This window comes from Lepidochelys kempii, chromosome 21 (assembly GCF_965140285.1).
Source record: "Lepidochelys kempii isolate rLepKem1 chromosome 21, rLepKem1.hap1, whole genome shotgun sequence".
NCBI lineage: Eukaryota > Metazoa > Chordata > Testudines > Cheloniidae > Lepidochelys > Lepidochelys kempii.
Window position 1 is genome coordinate 3,408,692 of NC_136400.1, and position 22,735 is coordinate 3,431,426.

Consider the following 22,735-nt stretch of genomic DNA (forward strand, 5'->3'; position numbering starts at 1 on the left):
CAAGTTCAGATCTGAAAACCTCTACTTAAATTATAAGGGAGGGGTCACCAGAAGAACAAACTTCAACTGAATATTTTATGTTTTCTCTAATTAAAATAATTTGATGCTCAGAGCTTGTAACATTAAACAACATCCAAATGAGTAACCATTTCTGCAGTAACTTGCTTATACGCCCAAGGATACTTTTATTTTTCGTCCAAAATTAACCCTGAAACTGTCAGTGTGGAAGAAATGATCTAGCCATTCTAACATCCATTATTTCAACTTAAAATTGATAAGATGATACGCTGACAAATCTCATAAATATGCAATAGGGTTACTTCTTTTAGTTTGTCCCCTAAACTAAAAAATTCTAAATTTAGTCAAAAGTAAAAATTCACCAAGAAAAGAAAATAAAGGAGCTTAACTCTATGACTAATGACAACTTCTGTTCTTGTACAAGTGTGAAGAAGGGGGAACAAGTTTATTTCTAATTGTATTGATTTAAGAAATCAACCAATTTTGAAAACACTTTACACACAAAATTAAGTCCCTTCTATTGGGCTGATCTAGTCAAAATCATAGGGATTTATCATTAATATGTATCATATGTACAAGATTGAAAAATTCATCTTGCACAGTGTTTTATGCTCTATTTGAAATACAGTGAACTTCATTATATTTGCAGTCAGCAGCAGAAAGCATATTACATTTTCAGTCCTATCCAATATCAGCAAAAAGCTAATAATGCTATAATCCCCTTTCCATGGTATGTCTTTACGTAAAGAGGCACTTCTTTCTTTGTCCGCACTGCACTCACTGTAAGAGGAAATAGTACAAACTCATTTGAAGTGTGGGCTTTTAGGACATTAATTGGCACTCTAGAGCCAACATGGTAGTTTAGCAAATTAATGAAATATTCTCAAAGTTTGGTTGCCACTCACATGGGCTATGGCAATAAATAAATAAACAAACCCTAACCTCTCTATGTATGGCATCTGAACATAGAAAGATTGGATCAAATAAGGTAGCCAAGTAAAATTCATTTTTCTTTCCAGCTTGTGACACCCTTACTTATGGGATTTGGTTGGTTGGGGGGGCATGTGCCCAAAGGCCTGGTCTACACTATAGAGTTAGTAAGGCAGCTTATGTCGACTTAACTCAGTAAGCATCTATGCTAAGATGTCACTCCCACCGATGTAACTTGCTGACTTACACCGACTTAACTCCACCTCCGCGAGAGGTGTAGCGCTTAGGTGGACATAGTTAGGGCAACACAGTGTCAGTGTAGACACTGCATTGCTTACAGTGCCTGTTGCTGCCGTTCAGAAGCTGTCCCACAATGCCCCACACTGACAGTTAAATCCGAGCAAGTGCTCCTACTGAGAATATGCACTACTTATACAAGGAGTGTGGTGTGGACATGCAAAAGCAATTTAATTACTACAGTGGCTATAAGTCGACTTAACTTTGTAGTGTCGATTTGCCCAAGGAGTCATGTTTCTAGGACCAGAAGCTTTCACAAGTTATATACACAGTTGGCTAATTAAACCAAAAGTGGACTAAGGCACAAGGTTCACTGAGCACTCTTCTAAAGAGAAGGTTTCATGACAGTTGTGCTTTTTTTCTTATCCTTCTGCTAAATAATGATAAACATTTCAATTAAGCTAAACCATATGAACATAAACGTCATGAGTTTATTCTGCAGTTGTCCAAATGCATTCTTAATAATACCTATCTTACTGCCACATCAGAAAAACACTAAAAACTTAACCGTTGCTCATCAAGTACACTTGCAACTGCTGTATAAACTGTTATGCGAACATAGGCTACTAGACAAGTTGTCTTCAACAGAATGAAAAGAAAAAACTTTAATCAGAGTGAAAAAAAAATCAATACCTATCTCACAGCTTAGTATAAAGATATACTCTTGGGGGAATTCTGTACCACTGCACATGAGAGGAATTTATGTCCCCTGCAGATTTCTTTGCTTCCCGACAGAAAAATGACTTTCTGACGGGGAAGCAAAGGGAAGCTATAAAGATGGTCATGCAACCCTCCCCAGCAATATGTTTCAGGGGCCCAGGGCAGCTGGAAGAAAAGTACATCACCGTGCGGCAGGAGGTGGGACTGGGGAAGGCTCAGCTGGTAGTCGCAACTGGGCTGGGAGAACAGGACTTCCTCTTCCCCTGCACAGCATCCGGGGTCAGGTCAGACCCACCCCCAGATTTCTCCTCCACCTGAAGGAAGCTCTGCAAACTTCCCCCCCACCCCCACGCTTCCTTCACTCATTGCTCCTCAGCTGCAGGGGGAGGGACCCCTGTACAGGAGCTGCTCTCCCACATCCACCCAACCCCGTGCATCCAGACCTCCTCACACCCAGACGCTCCTGCTGAGCCTCACCCCTCCTGCACTCAGAACCTCCCCCCAAAATGAGCCCCACTCCCCCTGCACCACCCAACAAGCCACCCGCACCTGGATTCCCACCATGCCCCAACCAGCTGCATCTGGACTCTCCCCCCTCCCCGGCCACTGAGTCCCCCAGACCCATACTCCCCTGCCAAGGTCTCCCCCCCACACCCAGACCGCCCCTCCCCCACTGAGCCTCAACCACCTTCACCTGGACCCTCCTGCAGAGTCCCATTACCATTGCACCCAGAACCCCCTAACAAGCCCCTGTGCATCCACTGAGCCACCCACACCCAGACTGTCCCACAAAGAACCCTCTCAACCTACACCTGGATCCCCCCACACTAAGCCCCTCCACACTTGAATCCTTGCGCTGTGTCATGGTTGGGTGCAGCCTCACTGCTGAGTCCATGTCCCAGGGGAGCTGTACAGTGATCTCCCACCTCTGTGCAGCCAGTGGCCTGTGCTCCCCAATGCCATGCTGTAGCCTCCACATTTATTTGACAAATAAAATGTGCAGAATTTTACAATATTGTGCATAGAATTTTTATTTTTTTTGGCACAGATTGCCCTCAGGAGTAAGAGAGACTTCAAAGAACTGTACTCTAGTGAGAAAAAAGCAACAACAGACTTCCCTTTACAAACAAAAGTAGGTCTACAATGGGAAAACAACTATCTATCCAGATACAACCCTGGGACTGGTTGAATCAGGTTACCTGCCTCCAAAGTCCACTTCTATTAGAACTAAGTACACAAAGTCATCAAAAGTGCTTAAGGAAAATTGAGGTTCATACCACTTCATATTAGAAAATACAAAGACATGCATAAATCCAGAAACTCTCTATAATAAATAATAATAATAAGCATCTAATACCACTCTATTTTTTCAGTCCCAATCCTGCAATCAGATCCACAAGTGGATCCTTGCACCCATGCAGAGGGCCAGTGAACTGTCTTCAATAGGGCTCCATACGGCACATAATGCCACCTACAGCAATCTGATTTCAGGACTGGGGAACAATTTTGAGTTCTAAGTGGGCACCTCTGCAAACAGTATCCCAAACATATGGAGTAAAGATTTAAACTTTAAATATGTTCAAAAGAGATTCACTTCCTGGATCACTAAAAATAGACACACATTCCTTTAAACCAAGACACTATGGTTTTTCTTTTAAAAAATAATTAAATTGGTGGTTGATAACTTGTCTGTGGTTTTATACAGCATTAAGCAATCTGGAAAAGAGAGACTATGTATAGATCCATTAAAAAAATATATATGTAATATTGCACTGAATGAATTTATTCTCCAGATAACACATCATGACCTCTATGTGGACATAGTATTACTTTCGTCTTGTACTATGATGTATCAGTACATTCTAAATTTTAGATTTTATTATGCATGAAGACTGTGTTTCAATGTACAGTTAAAACTCAGACATTATAGTATGCTCACATTACATTAATGCCATCTAACTAAATTTCAATTCTTTAATTATATCTGCAATGCCATCCTCGTATTAGGTGAAGATGCATCAAATATATCACAAAATAGTCTACATATATCAGTATATTTGAAGCCTTTGGTTTCAATTCTAAACTATCCTGACATATTGTGTAAACAGCAGTCTCCAAATGAAAACATTAACATGTCACTGGAACTACACTGTGCTACTAAATTATGCCCTGATCAGCATATATTCCTCTCTAAAATCTTACCAAAAGATACCTGACCTAAACACCACCAAACTGAAGCCAAGAAACATGATTAAATAGTGTGTGTTTGGTTTAATTTGAATCCTCAAACCCAATATAAACTTTGCTCTTCAAATACCAAGTGGGTCTACTAAATGCTAGCAAAGTTTTTGCATTTTATGTAGCCCCTAGGTTAGTTCAGTTACAAGATTTAGCTATCCTAAATTTATAAACACCATGAGACATAGCTATGAAAATACAAGGATAACTCACTTCACTGCTGAGGATTTTAGTTTGATGCAACACCAATATTCCCCTTGTCCCTGTGTGTCCCGCTTTGATGAAAATACTGTGTATGAAAACAGATTATTTTTAGACTCAGTATGTGAAAGCACAGTACTTCCTGTCTCAGCTCCACCTTAAAAACTACACACTCTTTTTGAGTTCTACAGCTAGTATTTCATAACCCCTGCTATCAAATGCAATGGAGGGGATGTCGAAGGGACAAGGTGTTAGAAACTTGAAATGTCAATTCCCTAGTCCATAACTCAGCACAAGAAAAGTTTGGTTAAAATACACTGTCACTCTTAAGGCAATCATGTCATATTAAAACGATGGCATTTTTATCTGTCACAGCTATGAATAGACTCAAATATTTTTATTTATAACACTGATCTTTTCCATAGCAACAGGATGTGAACATGGCATTCCCAGTATAATGAAGTCACTATAGCAACATGATAATGATGTCAGAATAATCAGAAAGTATTTCATACTTAGGAGATGGTGCATCGTACTAGCTGTGTATAAATTAAAAAGTTACAGATACTGTAGAATCTAGCCTGTTCTGCTTTAAATTTATCTTTCACTTAAAACTCACAGAAACAACATTAAGGTATATAGTGTGTTTGATTATTAATATCTGTTTCTTAGTGACTTCAGTCCTTATTGTCTCACAATTTCAGAAACGTCCATACTAAACATATTTTGCCTCTTGAGGAGTCTGCCATGGCCAATTGGATAAAGAATCAAGTGCTATTCCATTAACAAAGGAGGAGAATTTTTTCAAAATATTACACAGCAAAACAGGGCAGTTCACAATTCAACCCTGGTCTTCCTCAAATAACACAGTGAGTTAGATTACTTGATGCTGCTAAAGTTCAAACACATTTGGTGCCACATTTTAGACTGCGAACAATACACAAAGCCAAAATTACAAACTACTATTCTGGTTAAAAGCAATTTAATAAATACAAACACAAACAAAAAGTTGTGGTACCACATTTACAGATTATTGAAAATGAAAGAATTTTTAAAAATCTGGTTCTCATTACCTGTGGTGTTTGTTTACTGTTTGCAGTTCATTCCAATATATGACTAGAACAATGAAAATAGACAAGTCAGTTTCAATTTCTGTTTTTCAGACATTAACACAAGACTGCAATGCTCGGTTACAAACATTGCATAGAAAGATTTAAACTCAAACTCAAAATTATCTGTAATTAAGTTTTTAAAAAAACATACTGGCAACATAACTATAGCTATTAGGTTTTGTCAAATTTCCTAAACAAAAATACCCACGAAATTTGGAGCTAAACAGCGTGCCTTTCACCATGAATAATTTTTGCAGTTCGATGAAGGGGGAAAAATTAAATTTGATGGTGTCTGGAGGCATATAATAGTTTTTTCTACTGAATACTACTGGAAAGACTACCCTATTGGTAATTCTTGTGGTAGTCAGCTCCCTATTTTAAAAGTTTTAGAGTGATGTAGATAATGTAACACAACCCATGCCCAATAAATCATGTGATGTTTAAAAGTTTCAGTGCCGAGCAGAGGTACATACTATTCTATGTACATGCCAAAGTTAGCCAACAAAAAATTCTGAAAGATTCCTACAAGTCGGAATTTAGCTATCAATAATGAAAGCAGCCCTTGAAATATATACTTTGATGTCATATACTACCCAGACTTGGAGGGCTGTAACTTACAAAATTGAAACAACCCCGTTCACCCTCACATTTAAATAGAAGACTGGCAGAAGGCAAGGAGAGAAGATGATCCCCCCTAGAGTGACACCTTCAGAAAAGTGACAATATAATAAAATGTTTGAAAATAGGAAGCACTATAAAGACATGATCATGCAAATGAAAGATGATGCTCTTTTCTCCTTTCACCTACTGCTCAAAATAGCAATCCGAAGCTAGCTTGTTGCTCTCAATGCCTTGATAATTCAGATAACATTTGTTTTGTTTTTTGTTTTGATTTAGGACCACAGAAAACTTTGAACCCATGTTGGAGAACAGTTTACAAACTGTCTCAATGGCCCTTCCCAAACTTTCCTCTTCAAAGTCAGGGCAGGAGGAACAGGAAAATAAACTCTCAGAATCGAACATTCAGAAACCCAAATCCAAGTATCACCCACCTCAAATAGATCTTTCCCACACAGACCACCTAAGCCTTGTCTCACATGTTAGCCCCAAGTTATCTTCAAAGACAAGGTATGAGAACCACAACAGCCTTTTATGTCCCCTTGCAATGTCTTTGGGAGCAGTGAGATGGCCTGTTCCCCTTCAACTTGGGTTCCTTGCCTCCCTCTTTAGTCTGGGCTGTAAAGCCCCTCTAGGACTGAGAAACACCGCAGACTCCATGGACCAGTAAGAGAACTGGGGGGTTTTCTCAGGCCCAATTACACAATCTGGGGAGAGTTTCTGCTACTGCAACACTGAACGCACCAATACTGAAAAGGCAACAGGAAGCGGTGAAGAGTCCAGGAGCGAGGTGGGTATGCCAGATTGCCAGACAAATTCACTCCCTCCTCCCTCCGCACACCCCAAAATAGGGAAATGCAGCATCCTTGGCATCTGATTGTCCCCACATCTGGAGGTCTGAGAGACGCTGGGGAAGTCCTGGTTTCACTTCCTCCATTACCATGGCTAGCATGCACTAGGCGGGTCTAGGAGGTGCGGGAGAGTGGCTGATGGCAGCATCTCAAGGAATGCACTAAACTACCCTGCTAGCTCCCATGGGGGGCACGGGCACGGCCCACGGCGGGCCAGGCCTTCCCGAATAGGCCTGACGCCAGCCAAGCGCAGTGCCAACAAGGCAGATGGGCAGCCCAGGCCCCGTGCCCACCCCCACGCCGAGCCCCAGAAATCACAACGGAAGCATTTGTACGGGACGGGAGAGAGAGACCCGCTGCCGGGCAGCGCTGCCAGCCCAGGGACGCCCTGGGGGCAGTGCCCCGGCCACCTCCCCCTTTCTTCCTCCAGTCAATGCCCGCCCCACACCCCGCTTCCTGGAGCCGAAGCCTGCCCCGGGCGCCCCCTTCCCCCTGGGGGTCAGCGGGCCCACTGCCTGCCCCCCTCCCGGGGCCCTTGGTTTTCCCCTGGGGGCAGGAATCCCGCCCCCTCACTCCCCACCTCCTGCAGGGCTGGGGGAGGACACAGGTCAGCGGCCCCCCAAGGAAAGGTCAGGGCCCTCTTTACCCCTCACTCCCAGCGGCCCCGGGGAGCGGCCCCGGGGAGCGGCCCCGAACCCCCCCCCCGCCCGGGGGCAATGAACGCCAGGGCCCCTCCCATGCCCCCTCCCATGCCCCCTTCCCCAGGGGTCCCACTGACTCGCCCCGCTTTACCCCGGGGGCCCCCACCCGGCGCCTGGCTCCCTCCGGCTGGGGGCCGGTACCCCCGGGGGTCCCCGACCTCCCCCTGGCTGGGGGGGCCGAGGGGGCCCGGCCCGGCCCAGCGCCGCCGGCCGACTCACCCGCCGCCGGTGCCCGCCGGGCCGCCCAGCCGCCGCCGCCGCCTCCTTCCGCCGGCCGCTTGCGCTCGCTGCTCCGCTCGGGGCTCGGCTGCTGTGCGCGGCGGCGCCGCGTCCGCCCCGCCCTCCCCGGCCTCCGCCTCCGCCTCCGCCCGCCTCCCCCGGCCCGGCGCCCGGCAGCGGCCTGGGGAGGAGCCAGCGGGGCGGGCCCGAGACGGCCGGGAGAGCGGGGCGCTGGGAGCCGGGGTGAAGGATCGGGGGAGGGGAAGGTGGAGGGGTCCTGGGCTATGGGGGGGGGAGCTGGAGGGGATGGGGGAGATGGAGGGGTCCTGGGCTATGGGGGGGGAGGTGGAGGGGGTGGGGGAGGTGGAGGGGTCCTGGGCTATGGGGGGGGGAGCTGGAGGGGATGGGGGAGATGGAGGGGTCCTGGGCTATGGGGGGGGAGGTGGAGGGGATGGGGGAGGTGGAGGGGTCCTGGGCTATGGGGGGGGAGGTGGAGGGGGTGGGGGAGGTGGAGGGGTCCTGGGCTATGGGGGGGGGAGCTGGAGGGGATGGGGGAGGTGGAGGGGTCCTGGGCTATGGGGGGGGAGGTGGAGGGGGTGGGGGAGGTGGAGGGGTCCTGGGCTATGGGGGGGGGAGCTGGAGGGGATGGGGGAGATGGAGGGGTCCTGGGCTATGGGGGGGGAGGTGGAGGGGATGGGGGAGGTGGAGGGGTCCTGGGCTATGGGGGGGGAGGTGGAGGGGGTGGGGGAGGTGGAGGGGTCCTGGGCTATGGGGGGGGGAGCTGGAGGGGATGGGGGAGGTGGAGGGGTCCTGAGCTGTGGGGGGTGGGGGAGGTGGAGGGGTCCTGGGCTGTGGGGGAGGTGGAGGGGTCCTGGGCTATGGGGGGGGAGGTGGAGGGGATGGGGGAGATGGAGGGGTCCTGGGCTATGGGGGGGGGAGCTGGAGGGGATGGGGGAGATGGAGGGGTCCTGGGCTATGGTGGGGGGGAGATGGAGGGGATGGGGGAGGTGGAGGGGTCCTGGGCTATGGGGGGGGAGGTGGAGGGGGTGGGGGAGGTGGAGGGGTCCTGGGCTATGGGGGGGGAGGTGGAGGGGGTGGGGGAGGTGGAGGGGTCCTGGGCTATGGGGGGGGAGGTGGAGGGGATGGGGGAGATGGAGGGGTCCTGGGCTATGGTGGGGGGGAGATGGAGGGGATGGGGGAGGTGGAGGGGTCCTGGGCTATGGTGGGGGAGGTGGAGGGGATGGGGGAGGTGGAGGGGTCCTGGGCTATGGGGGGGAGCTGGAGGGGATGGGGGAGGTGGAGGGGTCCTGAGCTGTGGGGGGTGGGGGGATCTGGAGGAGATGGGGGAGATGGAGGGGTCCTGGGCTGTGGGGGGCAGGGGAGATGGAGGGGATGGGGGAGATGGAGGGGTCCTGGGCTATGGGGGGGGAGCTGGAGGGATGGGGGAGGTGGAGGGGTCCTGAGCTGTGGGGGGTGGGGGAATCTGGAGGGGATGGGGGAGGTTGAGGGGTCCTGGGCTATGGTGGGGGGGAGCTGGAGGGGATGGGGGATCTGGAGGGGTCCTGGACTATGGGGGGGGATCTGGAGGGGATGGGGGAGGTGGAGGGGTCCTGGGCTATGGTGGGGGGGAGCTGGAGGGGATGGGGGAGGTGGAGGGGTCCTGGGCTATGGGGGAGATGGAGGGGATGGGGGAGGTGGAGGGGTCCTGGGCTGTGGGGGAGGTGGAGGGGATGGGGGAGATGGAAGGGTCCTGGGCTGTGGGGGCGGGGGAGATGGAGGGGATGGGGGAGATGGAGGGGTCCTGGGCTATGGGGGCAGGGGAGATGGAGGGGATGGGGGAGATGGAGGGGTCCTGGGCTATGGGGGGGGGAGCTGGAGGGGATGGGGGAGGTGGAGGGGTCCTGAGCTGTGGGGGGTGGGGGGATCTGGAGGAGATGGGGGAGATGGAGGGGTCCTGGGCTATGGTGGGGGGGAGCTGGAGGGGATGGGGGATCTGGAGGGGTCCTGGACTATGGGGGGGGATCTGGAGGGGATGGGGGAGGTGGAGGGGTCCTGGGCTGGGGGGGGGTGGGATTTGGAGGGGCTGGGGGCTGTTGGAGGGGGCGAGCTGGCGGGGTCCTCAGCTATGGGGAGGAGCTGGAGGGGATGGGGGCTGTTGGAGGGGTCCTGGGCTATGAAGGGAGTTGGAGGGGGCCAGCTGGAGGGGTCCTGGGCTATGGGGGGAGCTGGAGGGGATGGGTAGGTGCTCAGGCTGGAACTTTTCTATTGGAAATTCCTGTTAACAATTTATCTGGTTCCTACTGATCTGAATCATTGACCAGAGTGAGGGCGGAGCGAACTGTGCTGCTGGTTTTTATTTTTCCTATCACCTGATGTCATGTTTTATTTATTTATGCAGGGCCCTTTGTGTACCTCATGCTTTACAGACAAACAAAATAAGTTTCCTGCTTTGAAGAGCTTATAGTCTGTCCCCAGTTCTGCTGTCACTTGTTCTGTGTGGGGGGACCTCTCCCCTCTACTCCTCCAAACCCTGCCCCATCCCCAGACTCCTCCAACCGCCCGTGGGTGGACCCCTTCACCACGGTGGGGCATTAAGGAGGTCCACCCATCCTCCCACAACAGGCCTAAATGAAAACAGGCAAAACCAAATATACCCAGGGAAGCAGGGCAAGAGGAAGACATCAGTGACTACACACAAGCGATATGCTTTGATGGGGGCTTGCATGTTGTTTTTTGTTGTCAGTAGAACTATTCCTATGCGTAAGTGCTTTGCTGTATCAAGCCCACATGGTCAGCACTTTGCAGGATGAAGCCCCACCTAGGAGTAGCCTGGGAAGAGCAGAACCTGGATTTGTGCAGGAAATGGCCCACCTTGATTATCATGCACATTGTGTAGAGAGTTCTCATTTTGGATGGGCTATTACCAGCAGGAGAGTGAGTTTGTGTGTGTGGGGGGGGGGGTGGAGGGTGAGAAAACCTGGATTTGTGCTGGAAATGGCCCAACTTGATGATCACTTTAGATAAGCTATTACCAGCAGGACAGTGGGGTGGGAGGAGGTATTGTTTTATGATCTCTGTGTGTATATAAAGTCTGCTGCAGTTTCCACGGCATGCATCTGATGAAGTGAGCTGTAGCTCACGAAAGCTCATGCTCAAATAAATTGGGCTATGGTGGGGGGGAGCTGGAGGGGATGGGGGAGGTTAGTCTCTAAGGTGCCACAAGTACTCCTTTTCTTTTTGAGAATATATCTAGTGAGCATGATAAGCTAGTTTTAGCTATGCCTTCCATTTGTGTAGTGTGAAATTCACTCCCATGTGTCGGGCTAGCCCAAACCACCCAGGACCCTCTCTGAGCAGTGCTTAGGACTTGTATCAAGAGGTAGCCATGTTAGGCTGTATCCACAAAAACAACAAGGAGTCCAGCAGCACCTTAAAGACTAACAGATTTATTTAGGCATAAGCTTTCGTGGGTAAAAAACTTCTTCAGGTGCACGATACCCACAAAAGCTTATGCCCAAATAAATCTGTTAGTTTTTAAGGTGCTCCCAGACTCCTTGTTGTTTTTGTAGGACATGTACTGGCCCTCTGCAAAGAGGTGCATTCCATCCGTGACTCTGGAGAAGACAAGTAGTTCTTCTGTTGTCTCGGGGGGCCCACAGCCCATTTTTTCAGCTAGCGCTCGGCCTCATAATTTTTATTTCAGCCTGATTCAAACCTAGAAACACTTCTCAGCTTCAAGCATGGATTTTTTGGATAATGTAAGGCAGGGGTTCTCAGCAAGCCTAGGAGTGCAACCCCCTTATAAACACATTTTTAAAATATATTTAATACTATAATAAATGCTGGAGGTGAAGCGGAGCTGGGTGGTGGAGGCTGACAGCTCATGACCCCCCACGTAATAACCTTGTGACCCCCCTAAGGGGTCCCGACCCCCAGTTTGAGAACTCCTGATATAAGGTGTTCATTATGTGCACATGATTGTTAAATGGCCCACTGCAGTTTCAGTTGCTTTTCATACATAAATTTGCTGATCTCTTTCAAAATTCTTTCAATTTATGATGACTTAATAATCTATTTTGTTACACAATCAGGAATAGACCTGGCAAGCCAAACACAGCTGCTGGGCCAGGACAAATTTACAGACAGAAAAAATCATATCAATTTATTTTGGACCATGGTGTAAACCATTTAATTTTAATGCCATAACTCCAGTTTAATAAATATAATCTCAGAAGAGTATGAAAGTGCTCATAGTTCAAGAGTATGATTGGATTTACTGTAGCAGCACAGTATAATCATTAAATATTGTGTTATAAACAGCACTTTACACTGAGAGATTGTCCAAAACAACGTAAATATTTATATGGAGTTTACTAAACTTCCAGTTTAGTTGAACTAGTTTTTAAGCCCCAGTTCTGTTAGTATATTAAACTCTCAATTGATTAGATTGTTTTGGATGTGCTGCCTGGGTCTGTTTTGTTATTTTTTCTTTTACAGCACCCAAAAATGCCTTACTCCTTACAGTACAAGGTAAATTGCACGTAGTTCCTAACTTAGAGAGTTTGTACTCCTTTCACTCAGGATGTAACCAGGGAAACAAGCAATTGGCTGGGGGGGAAGGGGGGGGCATACTGCTGGCAAAGAAACAGCTCACACTGTAAGATGACATTGTTACTTGTTTTTCAACAAAGGCATATGGCTCAGCATAGTTATAAAATAATGTAAATAAATATGTATCCCAAATGTCTGAGTGAAATTCATCTTCTGCAAAGGGTCAATTCAAGGCCTATTTAAGGTTGAAATCTTAAGTGGGACTTGAATGGGAAACAGGACTTTTGCAGGGTGAATTTCATCCTAGTAAAGCAAGAATGTGGTTGACCCACTTCACATGGCTGTCTTGGTAGAAGTAGATCTTAATGAGGAGTGGGTAATGGCACTCAGTCTTGCTTTAGTTCTCCTTTTAGCCCTGTCTACTTCCAGATCTCATGCTGGTACACCAAACATGTTCTGTTGAATTAGATTCAGCCATGGTATAACTCCTGGCTTCCCTATACAACAGCAGGTAGGAAAGTATTTAAATAACAAAAGACAAACATCATGAAACTAACATGACGTTTGCTACTTTCACCTACCCTTTGTCTGTCTTGTCTCTTTAGAGCAATGGTAGTCAATAGGCAGACCATAGGCCACATCTGGACTGCCAGATGCTTTTGAATGGACCCCAAAATCATTTTATTTACTTATTTTTATAATTATTTTCTCTGGAGTCTGGACCTTCACTATATCTTGACCAAGAAATTTGAACCTTGACAAAAAAAAAAAATTGACTACCCCTGCTTTAGACTGTAAACTCTTTGGGGTGGGGGCTCTCTCTTATTCTATGCTGTACCATGCTTAACACAGTAGAGGCCCATTCTTGACTAGACCCTACACGCTACTATAATAAACATAATAAATAATAATAGAAAACCCTGGCTGGTCCAAATTCATTTAAGGGGTGGACCAAGGAAAGCTGAGGAAAGGGACAAAGTAGCTGAGTGAGGACATCCCAATCAGCATGAGAAGACACAGATAAGGAAAGAAAAACACCCTCTCACTTATCTATCAAAACAATGTGTTGACAGTTAACAGTGCAGGGTGGGGTGTAATGTCTGCAGGAGGTATTGTGAAAGTGGAACCATATTGAAGAACTGGTGACATGATGTAAAGTTTTAAAAATCAAAAATACATAATAGGACAGCAGTAACATTGAAGAACAGGAATATATATTCTTTCGTCTCCTTCCTATTTTGTTTTTATGTTGATTTTCAGTTAGACTGTAAGCTTTCGGGGGGACTGGGTCTTCTGTAATATGCAGAGAGTCTAATTCAAAGCCCACTGAAATCAATGTAAAGATTCTCATGTTCTGAGGGCTGTTAGACTTCTTCCCCAGTTCTGTGAAACTTATAATTCATCTGTAAAATATAGGTTTGAATTTTGCTCAGGACAAGCTCAGATGTAAGATAAACCAGTTTTAGAAATTATGCAGAATGCCTGTTTTTGCCAGTTTAAAGCTTCGAATGCCCCCGAAAGTAAAGCCGTTCAGTCTCTCTGAATTTGAATGTTTAGCTCTCAGTGGGTATTACTTGAAAACAATAGAAATCTCTCTATGCATTTTAAGCACTGCTTTTTGTAATTACATAACCAGCTGTCAAGAGACATAAGAACTGCAACCACTACCTCTGGAGATATTCCAGGTTAGGCTACACAAAGGACTCTCAGGCTGCTGTGAGAGGTGATGCTAAGCTGCCCTGCAGCAGCTGCAAGCAGATAGAATGAGATGACGCATGGTCCTTCACTATGCCCCTCATTTGTCTATTCTGCTCCTATTTCACTTATGAACTTCAGTGGATATGAGTAGGAGATTTTCATAAGGACTGATTAATAAAATAGTAGTACTTTGCACTTACATTGCCTTTCATCCAAAATGCTCTAACAGAGATGGGTACATATTATTAGTTTCATTTTAGCGATGCAGAAAAGGAGAGGTTAAGTGACTTGCCCATAGTCATACAACCAGTCAGTGGTGGGGAGACAAATAGAATCCTGACACCCTCCTCAGCTCTAACTACTAGATAATACTGCTTTCTCACTTCTCCTTTCTGCAGTGGAGATCTATAATGCAGCAGAATTTTGCTTCTAGCTGCAATTCATGGGTTTTGATAATGAGCTATAAAGCCCTATCATTTGGGGCTTGAGTCTTAGCTACCTGCAACTCATCTCTCTCTCCCTCCTTGCACCATCCTGACAGATGAATCACTCTTGCTCACCATCCCTCCATTTGTATGGCTCAAGGCAGGCTGTTCTAAGCAGAGGGCTCTCTGAATTCACTCCTCCTGTAGATCTAACAGAGTGCAGACTAGCTAACCTTTAGGGCACTATTGACTCAGGCTTTTGTCTGAGTGCGGTTAGTATGGAAGGAGCTGATGTCCTTAAGGAGAGCTCCGACTACAGGGTGGGGATGTTCCCTTTGAGTTTATATATATTACTGTGGAATCTGTAAAATGTAGGGAGTGTTCTTCTGACAGAAAATTACTGGCTGCATAAAGTCAAAAATAGGGGGCCAAATCCTGAAGCCCACTCCTTACACAGGCAAACAGTCAATGGGAGTTGTGATTTTAACTGCTGTAAAGTCAATAGGGGTGAAATTCAGTCTTGTCTAGAGGGCCAGCACAGGGGCGAGGTATGACTTAAATTCCCCTATTCCCTCAATGGGGCTTAATGGAATTGAAGTGCTACATAAAATTTGTGCTATGCCTTGGCACAAGGGTGAATTTCACCTGAGGCGTCTCTCTAAATATATAATAAACAGTGCCCCTGCTATCCATCCATCCGTCCGTCTCCTTTCTGACTCAGCATTACTGACTCTTCCTTTACTGCACCCAGTGAGTCATTCACTGTTATCTATTTCATATCCAGCATTTGGGATCATATTCTATGTTTCAAAACAATAAGGAGGGCTGAGGCACTCGGGGCCTGATTCAGCAAGAGGACCTGTTTAGCTTATGTTGCTGGGAAGGTTGATTTGTCCAAGTTTCTGCTGGTTTACATGGAACCTGAGCAGATTGATTGCTGAGTCAGACCCTGCAGGTGCGTGAAATCAGATCTGATGGAATATGTACTTTGGTAACACAGCAATAAACTCTTTTAAAGAGAAAGGGGAGGGGGGGGAATGAATGTAAGGCCAGTTCCAATGTATTGCAATTAATGGGAGTTTCCTATTGAGTTCAGTGGGTGCTAGACTGGGGCCTTGGGTCTGGTAAGATGCACGATCCTGACATCTCTGGAAACGGGATTCCCTCCATTTGTCAGCAGAGCAGGTAGCACAAGCCTCCCTCCATAGGGCCTGACTCACCACGAGGTTACTCCGCTCTCCCTTCTTCGCTGGCAAGGAGACAGAGATCAGCTCACAGTGGTAAATATTGTAAACACACCCAGCATCTTTTTGATATTGGCACAGTCTCTAAATGAAAACAAATAAATTCATAGCACACACACCATTGAGCAGCCATCCCCTGGTACCAACTTGCAGGCCTAGCTCTCTTGGGCTCTCTTGCCAGCATCCTTGGCATAAAAGACTGATTTGCTGCTGCTTTGCAGTTTGTGTCACTACTTAGACCCATGACCTATATCCGAATGGTAAGAGATTTACTTACACTTTGCAGCATAGGTGTGGGGGTGCTGCCACCACCCCCATCCCCCACCTTGAAGTGGATTCCATCAAATACAGGGGTTAGAGTTTGGTTTGGCACACCCCACTATGTAAGTTTTTCCCAGCGCCCCTGCTTTGCAGTGTACATGACAACATGAGCTGCAGGGCACAGAATCAAGCCTTCTATATCCCTGTTACCCAAACCCTGAGACTTCCACTCCCTCAAGTGATGCTGAATTTTACAGTTTCAGCAAGTATCGAAAACTAGCTTCAGTCTTATTTCTACAAAAGACCTGAGTTGTTGCACAAAATCTTATTTCCAACCAAATCCATCCCTGGTGTAAATCTACCGATGTCAATGAGTTTATTACACCAGGGATTGTTTGGCCTGCTATGTTTTGGGACGTGGCAGGAGTGAGACTAAATGCAAAACATGGTCATCCTGACCCCCTGCACTGGGCTTGAAACCCATTGCTTCACCCGTCTGTGGGTTAGACGGATGTTCATACAGACAGACGAAAATGAATCAATCCTTTGGGATGGTTTTTAAAATTACAATTGCCCAATTGGATCAATTATCACAACTTCAGCTGATGCAAACATCTAGTTAATATCCATTTGCCAACTTAATGAAATCCAGAAACAATTCGCAATCTCATAATGAGCCTGGATTCCTAGCTGATAGAATCACAGGACTGGAGAAAAGCGGTCAGCTCAGCAAAACAGATCAATGGTACATTTAAATGAAAATGTGTTCAGCACTATACAGGCTCCTAATACGTTGTTAATATTATTATCATCAAGTGAAGTGCCGACTTCATTATGACTGTTTGAGCTATGCAAACTGTGCAGAAACAGTTGTTTTTTTACCCTCTCCAAGTTTTTGTTTGATTTTTAAAAATATAATCATTAAATAATTGTTACAAACAAACTCATCATGAGCCTTTAAAATGCAAACAATTTTTCCTTAACATATTTATTGTAATGTATCATTAGAAATAATTATATTAGCAATGCATGATAGCTAGCATTTTTATGGCTCTTGCACACAGCATGTGTGCGTGTATAGAGATCAGAGGCATTGCAAGTGCACTTTGCCTCATGTCACCATGCTATGCACCACCGTGATGCAATGCACCAAAAACATTCCTGCTGGAGGTTAGACGATGAAGATCATTTAAAGTGTGCCAGCAACCTGCAAACTGTCTGGAGGAAGGTGAACTGCTAACATACCAGAGACATCACAAGATCAGGCAGATGGGATCAGATGGGCTCCTAAACTGAATATGTCCAATGCCTTCAGACTGTGGTGGGTCTAAGCATATGCACTGTCCTATGACCCACAGTATGTGTGAACCTATGTGGCTAATCATTCCTTCCCCCAACTTCTGGGAGTAGAGGAGACCCTGATTGGATGGGTCACTCCAAGGGGGCATGGTAGTTGGGGAGGCAGTGTTGATTCCAATGCATCATTCCCTCATCTGCTCCCTGGTACCCTACAGAAGCACCTCTGCCAGTATTCAATGTGGCTGCTGGGAGCAGGGGCTGGGACCAAGAAGAGAGGTTTTTGCTCTGTGCTATTCTCCTCCAGAGTCAGCAGATACATCTTCAAGCAGCTTTATGGGTATTAGGGCTGGATCCCAGTGGGAGGCCTTGGTTCCAGTGGGAGTTAGGGCTCAGTCCTGGGAAGTACTAGGCATTCCTAGCTGAGACAGTGTCTGCACCTGCAAGCATGAGGCAGCTTCCTGGAAGAAGGGGCCAAAAAAGCAGTGTGGGGGGGACTGACCATTCACAAGGCTGGGGCTCGCTTCATCTTGGAAATGCAACATCCAGCAGGGTTGTAGTCTGTGACCTTCACTGCTCTGTGCCCTTGAGGGGAAGATAGGAAGGGAACTCCTTAAGATGACCCTCAAGGAGTTTCCTCCTCTGCCTCAGCAGGTCCAGTCTGGTGCAAACTCTCCTTTCAAACCAGCCAGCTTGAGATGCTGAGCAAAGCATTGTCTCATGCCCCTTTCTCGGTGCATTTGCACAGGAAGCTGATGTATCTCCTCAGAGCCTGAGTCTTGCCTATAAAACTCCCAAAAGGCAGCGAACTTGCTAGGGAGGGCAGCATAGATCAGGCCTCCTGCGGTTTGACTCTAACAAGACACTGCTCATAAGCACAGACAGTTTCTCATTTTTTGGGCGAATGGGATCTTAATGGCCTGATTTTATTATTTGCCCTCCACAAGCAAGAGCTTCCCTGTGTGAGGCTCTGAAAACATGTGTTTGCTGCCAAGATCAGCTGTTGGCAATGGGAAAAGCCCAAGTGAGCAAAGGATATGAACCTCTTAGCTCTAATTACGTCCCTTGCTTGCTTTCTTAATCACAGCCATTGATTTCATAGCTATATTTAAAATAGTTTTCCAAGCAATTTGTTATCCAACCCCTCCCCATCTCGTCCCAGCAAGTCTATTCATGGAAGAGAGATGTGCTTTCAAAGTAGAGCTTGGAAGGTTTATTTCTGGACAGTAGAAGCAATTTTGTTTTGCTTAGGCGTCAGCCAGCCAGCGGGAGAGGCAACAGGCCCAATTCTCCCCTGCCTGCCACCTCCTGCAGTCACTCATGCAGAGTGGGCGTAAGCTATTACCACCTCTGGGAAGACATGGAGAATTCCATGTGGGGAGAAATTTACTCCTGCACTGGGCAGGTTTAAGTGGCTAAACCAGGTGAAATGCCACAGAGAATGGGGCCCTGGGAGTCAGGACTCCTGGGATGTCCAGCCCAGTACTGGGCTGGAGCAATGTCTAGCAGGTAACAGGAAGGGACTGGGTGTTGAAACACCTGGGTTCTGTTCTTATCTCTGCCACTAAGGTTCTGTTTGTCTTTGAGAAGCTCCCTTTGCCTGTCAAATGGGATGGCAGGAGGTTTAATTAGCTAATGTATGTAAAGATCTTTGAATTTCTCCCCTAGTGCTGGAGCAGTGCAGGAGAACATAATGAGAAGGCCTGGTGGGAGACCTGAATAACGAGCTAGCACGCTGCAGTCCCAGAGGGGCATAACCAGACCTTGGTTTCTCTGTACCCATGCTGCTTTCAGCAGTAAGTGCTTTTCCATTTCGGTAAGAAGAGCTGTGGAGTACCTTGCCTGTGGCACCAGAAGTCATGTGATGGCTCAGGGACTCTCCACTCAGCTGCTATTGTTGTTCCACAGTCCTGCTCCCAACATACTTGTAAACACAGAATTTTGGAGAGAGAGAGAGAGAGATTACATGAGCAGCGGTGCAAAACTGCCATGAAAAATTTAACAGCCCAAGCACACAAAAAAAAATAAATCTATGCATCCGCCCCTCTCTTACGCCTGGTAGAAATGAAAATAATGAATAATATTTTACTCAGCCATAAAAGAAAGTTACTCACCCCCAGCAAGAAGAATTGTGTGAGGCCGTATGATGGCATGGTGTGGCCCAGTGTTCATTTAGAGAAATGTAATGAACAAGAACATAGCAAACAGTGAAACAGGCATTTATATAATATTTGACAACACATCAGTCCTAATCTTTATGCAAATTCTCTGTGACGTCTTCAGGCATAAATCCAGCTACCTGTTTCCTTCACTGCAATATATTCTTGGACCTGACTCTGCTCTCCCCTTTGCACGGGTGTAACCTGGAATAACACAGCTGAAGCCAATGGATATGCCTGGTGTGAATCAGGAGTGAAAGGAGAATCAAGCCCCTAAATCTACAGAGCAGTTCTAACACCAGTAAAGGGTCACCGAAGAAATTCTCTCAAGTGTGCAAGGGCTGATATGCCAAGTTCAAAATAGAGAAAGGAGAAATATTATTCCTTCATCAGGCGTCAAGCTGCGTTTGCTGATTCAGTGATCAAAGGCAGTTGCAGGCACAGTTTCTGCCCTCAACCAACTTCCTGTTGCACCGTACTTTGGATCCTAATATTCTCTCATTCAACTTTACTCAGTGCTAAAAAGAAGCAGTGTCTAATCTCACCACCCATGATCATCTTACAAACTCTTCTTTTTTTGTCTGCTCAAAGACAACGAGAGATGCAAAACCTTACATGTGAGCTCACATCCTGACAAGGTCTCTTTCTATCTGGAAAGAATTTCGGCCTTCATGTTGCCAATCAGAGCTGAAATCAGGGAGTGCGGAGGAGTGTGACCATGGGAAGGAGGAAAGGTAGGGAAAAAAGGAAAAGGTTAAGTGAGATTTTATGAACTTCAGGAAAAGTTTTGGAGCTTCAGTTTGAATTTGAAGCTAAGTTCCTCATTTCATACAAACAGGGGCTGCAGGAACTAACAACAAAACAGCAACGGTTTGCTTATACACAGCACTTTCCATGCACTAGTCTTCAAACACACATCTCTCCTTGCACACTGCTGTCTCTCCCTCTCTCAGGGGTAGGGCACCACATTGTTATCCCCACTTTACAAAGGGAAAACTGAAGCACAGAGAGCTCATTCTCTTCTCACACCAGCATAAAATAGAAATAATCCCTCTGAAGTCAATGGAGCTGAAATTATGTGAGAACAGGGTCTGGCCCAAACAGTTCTCTTGACTTTCTGAAGGGCACACAGCAGGATAACAGTAGTCAGGAGTAGTACCCGGGGGTGGATTCCCCATTGTCTTGCACTGGAGGGAGTCACACTTGTGCAAAGGCAAAGTAAAATGCTACAAATTAAATGGGACCAGTTCACTCATTTTGCACTGGTGTAAGGCCCCAATTCAGCAAAGCACAGAACATGCTTAAGTCCCATGAAAGTTATGTGCTGGAGTCCTTTGCCAGATCAGGATCTGAGCGGCTCCATAATGTTCAAGCCAATGTAAACCCAGTCAGCTTGGATCAGGTGCCTGACTTCTCTTAAATCTGAGGTGTATGTAAGTCACTCTTCTGATCTAGAGCTGGTGCTTACTGGTGTCAGCACCTAAAGATTACGATGAAGTGAGCTGTAGCTCACGAAAGCTTATGCTCAAATAAATTGGTTAGTCTCTAAGGTACCACAAGTACTCCTTTTCTTTTTGCGAATACAGACTAACACGGCTGCTACTCTGAAGCAAGGAAGGAAAGTGTGAGCCCTCAGCTACTTCACTTTCTGCCTCCACTTCCGACAACCATCCTCCAGGAGCATTAAAGATGGAGCATTTAGCACCTGGCTAAATTAAGTGAGGCAGGAGACCTAATTGCCTGGGGTTGGTTTGGGCAGATGTCACTGAGGCTCCGTGGCTGGGTTTATAAGGACAGCTGTGAGTTAATGCAATCACTGGTAACTGGATAAGAGAAGTGGGTTTTCATGTCAGGCTGCTATGATATCCAAGGAGGAATTATTCATCCTACAGCCTTGGTAACCATCTGGCATGCAACGGCAGGGCCTCCCTACCTCTGCTCCTTCAGGTGCAGTTAGCTGCAGCGCATCCTGCAGCAGCTGTTTCAGAAAAGCTCATTTCACCGCTCTTCCTATTAACTATTCCACTATAATTACATTTAAATGATAACACTTAGCCTTTATACAGCACTCTTCATGCTCTGGAAGCAATTGGAGGATGAGCCAATAATAAATATTTGTGTTCTGTTCCTCCACCCACAAAGGACAAACAGATACGTTCATCCAGGATGGCCTTGATTTTAGGCTAAGAGAAGAAAGCAGGAAAGAAAGTTCAGCCTGCATGAGAGAGAGAGCACGCGCACAGTACATGTGTGTCTCCTCTCACGGACTGCATAGAATGAGCAAAAGAAAAATGTCTGCTGAACTCCGCACTCAAGGGGGAAAATGGTTAACACTTTAACCATGTAGAAAACAAGGCTTCCCCACCATTGCGAATGGTGATTAACACTTCCTGAAAAAGGATGGTCTAATGGGTTAGGGCATTTGGCTAGGCAGCATCAAGAGATGTGGATTCTACTGTGCCCCAAAACGTCTGGGCCTTTTGATAAGCCCCTTTGGGGCTGTCTATGCTGTAACTGGGGGGTAGATCTCCCAGCTCGGGTAGACGTCCGTGCACTAGCTCCATTCGAGCTCACCCTCTAAAAGTAGCAGGGTGGCGACAGCAACTTCGTTCAGCCCCCAGAGTGCAGCCCCTCCCAAGATCCTCGCACGCACCCAGGCAGCTCGCCCGAGCCCCCACCACAAAGGGACTGGTTGTACTTGGGGGCTAGTCCAAGTGGCTGCTGTCACACTGCTGCTTTTAAAGCATTAACTCAAGCAGAACTCCTGCATGTCCCGAGCTACAAATCACAGCACCCCGCTGCTGTGTAGAGGTACCCTCACTCTGCCTCAGTTCCCCATTGGTATGGCAGGACAATATTTCCCTGCCTCACAGGGATGCTGTGCAGATGAATACATGAAGGGGTTCAGCTCCGGGGTAATGGGGGCCATATAGTGTAGAAAGGGCACTGCGGGACACTTATCCTTACACTGCATTGTCTGGACTTGCTCGGAGCAGGCTGCAGCTGAGCTCAGGCCAGATTTTCAGGCATTCAGCACCCAGCACAAACGTAGCAGGCTGAGCTCCCCTGAGATTCCAGCTCATGGGTGTGACAACTCCCACAGCTGCATGAGCCTGGTCTGTGTTGGTACCTTCATCATTGCTACTACTGGGGACCTGCAACAGCTGGAAATTTCTGGCAAAATAAGCCTAATGTAGATCCTCCCAACTTGTAAGGCAAACCCTGAATTCCTCACTGGAGTCAACAGCTTCCTCCT

General features: G+C 46.9%; 1 protein-coding gene across 6 annotated transcripts in view; it reads right to left on the bottom strand.

Moving 5' to 3' along the window:
- RAP1A (RAP1A, member of RAS oncogene family) overlaps window positions 1-7,963 on the bottom strand; it is a 69,332-nt gene extending 61,369 nt beyond the window's left edge. Inside the window, exons 1-3 of one of the 6 annotated variants that reach the window (XM_073319904.2) lie at window positions 7,846-7,963; window positions 5,418-5,460; window positions 4,357-4,432 (exon numbers count right to left, since the gene is read on the bottom strand). The gene's annotated coding sequence lies outside the window, so the exon portion shown is untranslated. The remainder of the gene's footprint in view (window positions 1-4,356; window positions 4,433-5,417; window positions 5,461-7,845) is intronic. The other 5 variants (XM_073319902.2, XM_073319905.2, XM_073319901.2 and 2 more) reach the window with 5 other exon arrangements.
- Between the last annotated feature and the right edge of the window lie 14,772 nt (window positions 7,964-22,735).